Genomic DNA, 10,273 nt, shown 5'->3' with positions numbered 1-10,273 from the left:
GTCCGCCATATTGGATCCGCCATTTTGAATTTTGAAAATCTGATGCCAGATTCGTATTCAGCGACCCCAAAAACCCCCGAGTAACGAGTTCCAAGCAAATTCTGTTAATTTTTTATTTTCGCGCCCGCCATATTGGATCCGCCATTTTGAATTTTGAAAATCTGATGCCAGATTCGTATTCAGCGACCCCAAAAACCCCCGAGTAACGAGTTCCAAGCAAATTCTGTTCATTTTTTATTTTCGCGTCCGCCATATTGGATCCGCCATTTTGAATTTTGAAAATCTGATGCCAGATTCGTATTCAGCGACCCCAAAAACCCCCGAGTAATCAGTTTCAATAGATTTCAATGAAATGAAAAATGTATGACTCAAAGGGTTAAGTCAATTTTAAGAGTAGTTATGACTTAAAGTTAAAAATTGACAAACTTATCGCTCTGCTTTCAAAATTTAGTTCAATTTTAAGGGCAGTTTTGACCTAAGCGTTAAAAATTGCGTTTTACTCTGCCCGTAAAATTTATGTCAATTTTAAGGGCAGATTTAACCTACAGGTAAAAAATTGACAAACAATTCCCTCTGCCGTCAAAATTTAGGTCAATTTTAAAGGCAGTTTTGACCTAAACGTCAAAAATTCACAAATAATTCCCTCTGACCTCAAAATGTAGGTCAATTTTAAGGGCAGTTTTAATCTACAGTTTAAAAATTAACAAACAATTCCCTCTGCTCTCAAAATTTAGGTTAATTTGAAGGTCAGTTTTAACCTACAGGTAAAAAATTGACAAACAATTCCCTTTACCTTCAAAATGTAGGTCAATTTTAAGGGCAGTTTTGACCTTAACGGAAAAAATTGACGAACAATTCCCTTCGCCCACAAAAATTAGGTCAATTTTAAGGTCAGTTTTCATCTACACCGCAAAAATTGTCGAAAAAACTTCCTCTGACCTGACCTTTCCTTAAAATTTAGGTCAAATTTGACATATTTTTTAGCCTATACATGACAAAAACAAATTAATTAGGATTTTTTAAAAAGTTGTACCCTTATATTAAAGTTTGACGGAATTTTCGACCTATTGGTTAAAAGAAGTTTGACCTAAATTTCAATATTAAGTTTCAATCAATAAAAGATGTTATAAATTGACATATTTTTTTAAAAAATTCTATTAAAATTATTTTTCTGTCCTCAAAATGTACTTTAATTTTAATGTCAGTTTTTTCCTACAAGTTAAAATTTGACCAGAAATCTCCCTCTGATCTGATATTTTCTTAAAATTTAGGTCAATTTTAAGGTCAGTTTTGACCTACACGTCAAAAATTGACAAGAAAATTCCTTCTGATCTACTGTTTCCTCAAAATTTAGGTCAATTTTAAGGTCAGTTTTGACCTACGGGTAAAAATGAAGCCCACAAACGTCTATTATTTTACGTCGAAATCTTTAGTCCGTCCATAAATTACGTAAGACATTTAGGGGGGAGGGGGGTCAGCAAGATCTTGCGAACAATAGGAAAAATGGCGCTAATGTATGTAAAATATCTTACGAGGGAGGAAGGGGGTCAAATTTACCCAAAAAATGACTTACGTAATTTATGGACAGCCCCTAATGGCCCTTACATTACGTCAACATTTATGTCAACTGCAGGTAAAAAGGGGCCCAATAATACTTTTGACACTGAGAAAAAAGAATTATCAAATTTACTATGAGGTGTGTCAAACTTGAAAAAGTTGACACTATAATCACTTCCGTAAAGTAGAATTCTCTATTAGTTATCTTTTTTAATATCTCCTGTTATAATTTACTCTAACTCATTACTATGCCATCATATTAAGATAACATGATTTTAAAAACTAAAATAAGTATTAAAAATAGTTAGGGGGTTGGCGCGCGAAGCGCGCAGGGGGGCGAAGCCCCCCTAGTATAATATATATATATATATTTATTTGACTAAATAAACAATTTTTGTAAGTTTCAAATTTTTTTCTTGAAAATTGATGTTTGTTTTTCCAGACGGTACGAATAACAATAATATAAAAAAATTCTTTAATGTCAATTCAATATTTTTTCTGAAGGTATGCAGACCTGTGAACAACCTCCTTAAAGGCTTGTGTTTTGACATGAACTGATCATAACCTCAAAAAAAGTTCAAAACTCAATGTTCGGTTAAAAATACCAAAATACATAAGATAAATACAGTGCATGTACCCGGGTAGCAAAATCCAATTAGCTACCAGAGTACAGATCTGATGCAGACCAGTTATTCTAGATCTGGAACGGATCTGGAATTTTACATGGTCCAAACCAGAAGCAGACTTGGTAACCAATTAAACAGCTCTATCTATATGCAGGTACCAAAACTACTAAACCAATTGCACAAATAATGAAAAGTCGGTAAGGTGAAACCGATTGAGCCCTTGAACAGGTAGGAAAATAAGGATAGCGACGTACAGAAGTATATTAAGAGAAAACCGAAATTTTAACTTTGTACTGCTACAAATTTCTCTTTACTATTTTAATGATCATTCTCTATATTTGAATTAGTTAAAAATAACTAATTCTCAGAAAAACATATCTGATTGTCAGTTAAAAATAACTGATATTTTAGTACACTCATTTAACTGATTCAATTATAATTAAATAAGAATTATTAATTAAGCTTAATGAGATTAATTAATGAGTAGCTCATAATATTAATTTTTTCATTATATACTATGAAATACCGAATATTTATTCATAATAATAATAATTTGTAATACACTGAAATATTGATAAAATTTGACCAATTTTTAGTTGTTTTTTACTGATAACCATTAATTTTGTCATTGACAATAAGTTAATTTTAACTGATTGCAGAAGTAAAATGTCAGTCATTTATTGTTAGTTAACCCAGTGATTTTTAACTGATTCAAATTTAGAGAGCACAATTAAAATATAATTGTTCTTGTCGTTTCACGAATATTTATATTTTATGACCCTTATAATGCAAAACATTTCCTTCTGTATGCTTTTTAAAATTACTTTACTAAACAGTTGGTTACTTAATGTATCTATTGGACTGAATTCAGATTTATAATTATTTAACCTAATATTCGAAAATATTTACTCGGAAACAAATCCCTGTATTTAAAATAAATTCTATAATTATTACTCTACACAAGTAATTTATGCTTACAAATTAAAAACCGAGAAATCTGAAAATGTACTATATAAACAACTTTTGGGAATTTCCCAAACGTAGTATGAGCGCGTAAAGAACCCTGAACCGCAGGGGTTCTAACTATCTTTTCTTTCGGGTTTCAGTAAGTGAGAGAGAGAAAGAGAGTCTATTTGCTCTGCTTTTTGAATGCAATTTTTCTCTAAGCCCAGATTCTCAGACCTCCGAGATGGTCGAGCGGTTAAAGCGTTTTATCTTGCGTCCCCTACGTCACCAAAACCTGCGTTGCGATATATAGTTAGGTGCTCGAATCCCTGCGTTTAGGAATTTTCTTAATATAATTATAATCTACGACTTTAATAAAAAAAATGAAATACTGTGTTTTGGAGTGTGTATTTAAGTAGTTCTTCCAGCTTAAAATGAAAAAAAAATTGAAAAAAATTAAAAAATAAATAATTTAAAACATTTAAATTTAACTTAAATTTTGCTTTTTGTAATTTATTTAAAAACAATCTTATTCATTTGAAAAATGCCTATTTTATTAATTGCAAAAGATAAAAATATTATTATTGTATTTAAATTAAATATATTTTCAACTAAAAACACAAATTTTACAAAAAGCAAAGCTATTATAATAAACAGCAAAGCAATGACCAGAAAAAAGCAAGAACCCACGCTAGGTACTGTCGAACGCCTTGTTACCATACGAACAACAGAGAAAATCAAATCTGGTTATATACACGTTTCAGACATGTTCCACGTTTCAAACCAGCTTTGGCACAGACTTGGTTACCAGATCTGGCCCAGATCTAACCAGATCAGTTACAGACCTGATCCAGACTTCAATTGCTACCCGGGTAATTGAAATAACCAAAATAATTAATCAAATTTATTATTTTCTTTTATTGTTTTTTAATTATTTAAAAATATTGTAATTTAATTACGAAGAATTATCATGTTAAAAATTTTGATTGAGATTTGAACGATATTTCACAGATGTCACTTGATCGGTAAAGTAGGTAACTACTCTTAATTGATGAATATTTCGATGATTGTAAAATAGGTATATTACTATATTATTAAATATTTATTTGTAAGAGAAAATTTCTTACTGTTTACTATTTTTTAATTGTTTCTTATTTTTTAAATTTTACTTCCAATTATTTTTTAAATATAATTTTCTTTTATGCCTGCCACGACCAGCTGGGGATATACAGAAAAATTGTATACGACACACGGCTAGAAAGTTGGATGCCCTGGCGAGCGTGATATATAAAGCCTCGGCCTTATATATCACGCCGGCCAGGAGAAATACAACTTTCTGGCCTAGTATCGTAATGTACTATTTCATTTCTCGTCGAGTGCTAAGGTTGAGTAAATTTACCACACAACACATATGAAAGTTCTGTAAATGATCGAATACCTATAAACACAATGGAAAATGCCTCGCAGATTATTATCAAAGTCTTTCCTTAATGACGAGATATTAAAGTTTTCAAAGCACTTTTACAGAACGGAAATTACATTGCTGATTAAAATCTCCATTCTTATCAAAAGTCAATGTCATCTTTATTATATGTAAAATACTTTTTTTATTCGATTTAAATTTCCCGCTATTCTAGTTCCATAAGTTTCCGATAGATAGTAAGAAAACTCGTTGACATAAAGTGGAGGGGTTATAACTTTATCTAGTCTCGTCCAGATTTTTTAATTCGATCTCCATTCGTAGACATTATGTTAACCTTTTTTAATATTATATATTTTATTTTGTAATACAGATAACTAAATAACAAACAAAGAGACAGAAATTAAAAGGGGTATTTTAATTTCCATTAAATTTGTATGTAACGTGACGTATTTGAAGGTAATTTAGTATAATTTATTATAGTGCAATACAAATTTAAGGAGGAATGGTATAGAAATTCAAAACATTCAGAATCTTTTGATATTTTGGGAAATGATTTGCTTTTATATAATAAAATGACCCACCAAATTTCAGAATTTTTCACTAAATAGTTTACAAGTTATAAATTAATTAATTTAACATTACCTCTTATGGAGATAGCACGAATTTTCATGTTTATCATTAAAAATTTTATACTTAAAACAATCAGAATTTTTTGTAAAAATTTTATCTTGAAGGTCAAGATTTAAACTTTATTAATCACGAAGGTTCTTTTTTATTCACTAATTAGTTTAAAAGTAATTAATTAGTTTCTGGAAGAAAACTAATTTTATGACAGACAAACAGAGAAAACGTGGCAACACTGTATATAAAGTCTCACATGTGACAGCTGTTTAGTGGTACATGGAACCAAGAGATGGCGCCAAAGGTACCAAAAATGACAAATTTTCATTATTTTTAACCACACAAATGCAAATCATAACACTTGACACTGTTACCAACGATCAAAAAACAAACTACTTGCATTGCGACGTTGTCACGATTATACGCTCATTATAAATTGTTATTTGACAATGTTTATAATTAATAACATTAATATTACAGCATAATAAGACACATATATATGTAATAATAGCATTTTTTCAAAGTTTGCAATGGAACACTCGATAAATCCGAAAATAATTTTGAGAGAATTTCAGTAACTTTTGTTTTCTTAGGTTTTAAATTCGTACAGACAGTTACAAAAATTATTTTCTGCTTTTATAAAACAATTAATTTGATTAATTTATGATCTTTTCCCTATTTAATATATACTTTTTAATATTCATTGATGTTTACTTTTATGATTTCAATAAGAAAAACTGCTATATGTAGCTTAAATAACAAAATTACAAATTCCCCTAAATGTCACAAACTTTTGGCCCGATTAGGTATACCATTCCTCCTTAATGTAATTTAACTCTAATTAAATAATTTAATTAATTAATTAAACTTTCATTAAATTTAACTTTAATTTAATTTTAATTTAACTTTTCAGTTAATTTATAAGTACATAATATAATATTTATTATTACGTGAAGCTTTTCGGTGAAAGGGACGCTGCAAAAGTTTATAGGATATATGTGACGTTCCGCGACAAAAGGGACCTTACCCAGGTGCGAATTTAGGTTGGCCGCCAGAGTTTGAAGGTTGGCCCAAGGTTGGCCTAACTTTGGCAAGCAAAGTTTTGGTTGCCAGAGTTTGCCCAACTTTGGCAAGTACTTGTGCCCACAGTTGGCCCGACTTTGCAAGCCAACCATTAAATGCAGAGTTTAACCAACCGTCGGGCCAACTTTGGCGACAAAGGTTGGCACAACTTATCCAAACGTAGTTTAAAAGACTTTCAGTTTCGGTTGGCCGAACTCTGGGCCACGGTTGGCCCAACGGTTGGCAAAACTATGTGAAACACAGTTTAATTGACTTACATTATTTTGGTTGGCCGAAGTCTGGGCCACGGTTGGCCCGACGGTTGGCAAAACTATGTGAAACGCAGTTTAATTGACTTAAACTTTCTTGGTTGGCCGAACTCTGGGCCACGGTTGGCCCAACGGTTGGCAAAACTCTGTGAAACGCAGTTTAATTGACTTGATTTTTCTTGGTTGGCCGAACTCTGGGCAACGGTTGGCCCAACGGTTGGCAAAACTCTAGAAACGCAGTTTAAATGACTTAAACTTTCTTGGTTGGCCGAACTCTGGGCCACGGTTGGCCCAACGGTTGGCAAAACTATGTGAAACACAGTTTAATTGACTTAAACTTTCTTGGTTGGCCGAACTTTGGGCCACGGTGGGCCCGACGGTGGGCAAAACTCTGTGAAACGCAGTTTAATTGACTTGATTTTTCTTGGTTGGCCGAACTCTGGGCAACGGTTGGCCCAACGGTTGGCAAAACTCTAGAAACGCAGTTTAAATGATTTAAACTTTCTTGGTTGGCCGAACTCTGGGCCGAACTCTGGCCCAACGGTTGGCAAAACTATGTGAAACGCAGTTCAATTGACTTAAACTTTCTTGGTTGGCCGAACTCTGGGCCGCGGTTGGCCCAACGGTTGGCAAAACTCTGTGAAACGCAGTTTAATTGACTTGATTTTTCTTGGTTGGCCGAACTCTGGGCAACGGTTGGCCCAACGGTTGGCAAAACTCTAGAAACGCAGTTTAAATGACTTAAACTTTCTTGGTTGGCCGAACTCTGGGCCACGGTTGGCCCAACGGCTGGCAAAACTATGTGAAACACAGTTTAATTGACTTAAACTTTCTTGGTTGGCCGAACTCTGGGCAACGGTTGGCCCAACGGTTGGCAAAACTCTAGAAACGCAGTTTAAATGATTTAAACTTTCTTGGTTGGCCGAACTCTGGGCCGAACTCTGGCCCAACGGTTTCCAAAACTATGTGAAACGCAGTTTAATTGACTTAAACTTTCTTGGTTGGCCGAACTCTGGGCCACGGTTGGCCCAACGGTTGGCAAAACTCTGTGAAACGCAGTTTAATTGACTTGATTTTTCTTGGTTGGCCGAACTCTGGGCAACGGTTGGCCCAACGGTTGGCAAAACTCTAGAAACGCAGTTTAAATGATTTAAACTCTCTTGGTTGGCCGAACTCTGGCCCAACGGTTGGCAAAACTATGTGAAACGCAGTTTAATTGACTTAAACTTTCTTGGTTGGCCGAACTCTGGGCCACGGTTGGCCCAACGGTTGGCAAAACTCTGTGAAACGCAGTTTAATTGACTTGATTTTTCTTGGTTTGCCGAACTCTGGGCAACGGTTGGCCCAACGGTTGGCAAAACTCTAGAAACGCAGTTTAAATGACTTAAACTTTCTTGGTTGGCCGAACTCTGGGCCACGGTTGGCCAAACGGTTGGCAAAACTCTGTGAAACGCAGTTTAATTGACTTGATTTTTCTTGGTTGGCCGAACTCTGGGCAACGGTTGGCCCAACGGTTGGCAAAACTCTAGAAACGCAGTTTAAATGACTTAAACTTTCTTGGTTGGCCGAACTCTGGGCCACGGTTGGCCCAACGGTTGGCAAAACTATGTGAAACACAGTTTAATTGACTTAAACTTTCTTGGTTGGCCGAACTTTGGGCCACGGTGGGCCCGACGGTGGGCAAAACTTTGTGAAACACAGTTTAATTGACTTAAACTTTCTTGGTTGTCCGAACTCTGGGCCACGGTTGGCTCAACGGTTGGCAAAACTCTAGAAACGCAGTTTCATTGACTTAAACTTTCTTGGTCGGCCGAACTTTGGGCCACGGTTGGCCCGACGGTGGGCAAAACTTTGTGAAACGCAGTTTAATTGACTTCATTTTTCTTGGTTGGCCGAACTCTGGGCCACGGTTGGCCCAACGGTTGGCAAAACTTTGTCAAATGCGGTTTAAATGACTTAAATTTTCTTGGTTGGCCGAACTCTGGGCCACGGTTGGCCCGACTGTTGCAGCTTAAATATACATTTTGCGTTATGCACTCCCATGTGAGCGTAGCGTAGTGGTCAGTGTATAAGTCTTCGGTGCGTTAGGTTAGGGGTTCGATTCCAGCGAGCGATAGATATTTTCGAAAATGTATGTATGAGATTGTGTTTAATAATAATAGGTAAAGGTTATATCTGATGTTTCCGCTAATAATAACGTGTTAATTGTTTAAATAATGTAGTTTTTTAATAATTTTTTACCTTTGGCTGTTGAAGTTGGCCAAACTTTGAAAATTGTGGTTGGCCCAACTTACGCATCTAAAGTTGTGCCAACTTTGGCGTCAGTCTTTGGACCAACCATTGAAATGTATAGTTGGCACAACATATGCATTGTAAGTTGGGCCAACTTCCTTATGAGTTGTCGGGCCAACCATCGTCGCCATTAGACGGTCGCCGTTATCATCTGTATGGTTGGCCCAACCTCTGGCACGAGAAGTTGGACCGACTTTGTAAAAGTTGGCCCAACTATGGGCCGACCAAAAAATCGCACCTGGGTAGGTCCGAAAAAATTAATTTCGAGTTATGTCTATCATTCAATATTTATTGAGTTTCTCTTTCACATACAAGCGTCAAAAAAACTTTTTACTTATAAATTTTTTGTTATTAATGTTTAAAAATGAGCTTGCTGAGTGTTTACACGTGGTTGTTCAGAAAAGCAGCCCCTCTACTTTCCAATACAACTATACTGGTCATCTACATACAATTCGTGCGCTTCGTGTAACGCGGACAAATATCAATGTGTAGTGAGTAGTGGGGCTGAATTTTAGTGGAACGACTCCACCAATCAGAGACGCTCTACTTCAATCGCCTTTCCTGTAAAATTCACTGCTGGGAGCTAAGGTCCCTTTTGTCGCGGACAGTCACAATTATTTAGTAATATTTTGACTTCATTAAAAATTCATTTTTAATTACGTGCCCAGTAATAAGGGGTGAATTAAAGTGGATTGGCACTTTTATGCCCTTAAATTCCAAACCAATTCCGTTTTTGTCCGCAATCTTAATGAATTCCTTTTCTATTGTTAAATTGATAATTTCTATCCAATTCAATTCTCTGTAACCACGTGACCAGAGTCTGAATTTACTTTAATGCCGTTTAAAGGAATCATTTGTTGTGGAGTTAATGCCTTTTAATTAACATTGAATTCTTTAAAGGGCATTAAAGGGGATTCAAATTCTGGTCACGTGGTTACAAAGAATTGAATTGGATAGAAATTATCAATTTAACAATAGAAAAGGAATTCATTAAGATTGCGGACAAAAACGGAATTGGTTTGGAATTTAAGAGCATAAAAGTGCCAATCCACTTTAATTCACCCCTTATTACTGGGTGGCGTAAAAAACAATGTTTATTAAAAATTTAATATAAAAAATGGTTAATAAAAATGGTTTTGATTTCAAATGGTTTTAATTTCAAATAATTAAAATTAATCCCTTAGCATTGTAGTAAAAATAAGCTTTTCGTGACACAAATGTGCAAAAAAAATTTTTTTTTTAATTTTTTGATATTATTATATTTTATGTTTTCGGGGTCGCTGAATCCGAATATTTGATCAAAATTTAAAAATTCAAAATGGCGGCTCCAAAATGGCGGCTTAAAAAATTTAAAAGTTTCCGTATTTGACTAAAAATACTCACTTGGGGGTTTTTGGGGTCTCTGATTTCGAATAATTGGTTAAAATTTAAAAATTCAAAATGGCGGCTTTAAAAATTTAAAAGTTGCTTGATTTGAC

Source organism: Leptopilina heterotoma, unplaced genomic scaffold (genome assembly GCF_015476425.1).
Source record: "Leptopilina heterotoma isolate Lh14 unplaced genomic scaffold, ASM1547642v1 Lhet_396, whole genome shotgun sequence".
Classification (NCBI taxonomy): Eukaryota; Metazoa; Arthropoda; class Insecta; order Hymenoptera; family Figitidae; genus Leptopilina; species Leptopilina heterotoma.
This window is presented reverse-complemented; position numbering follows the sequence as displayed.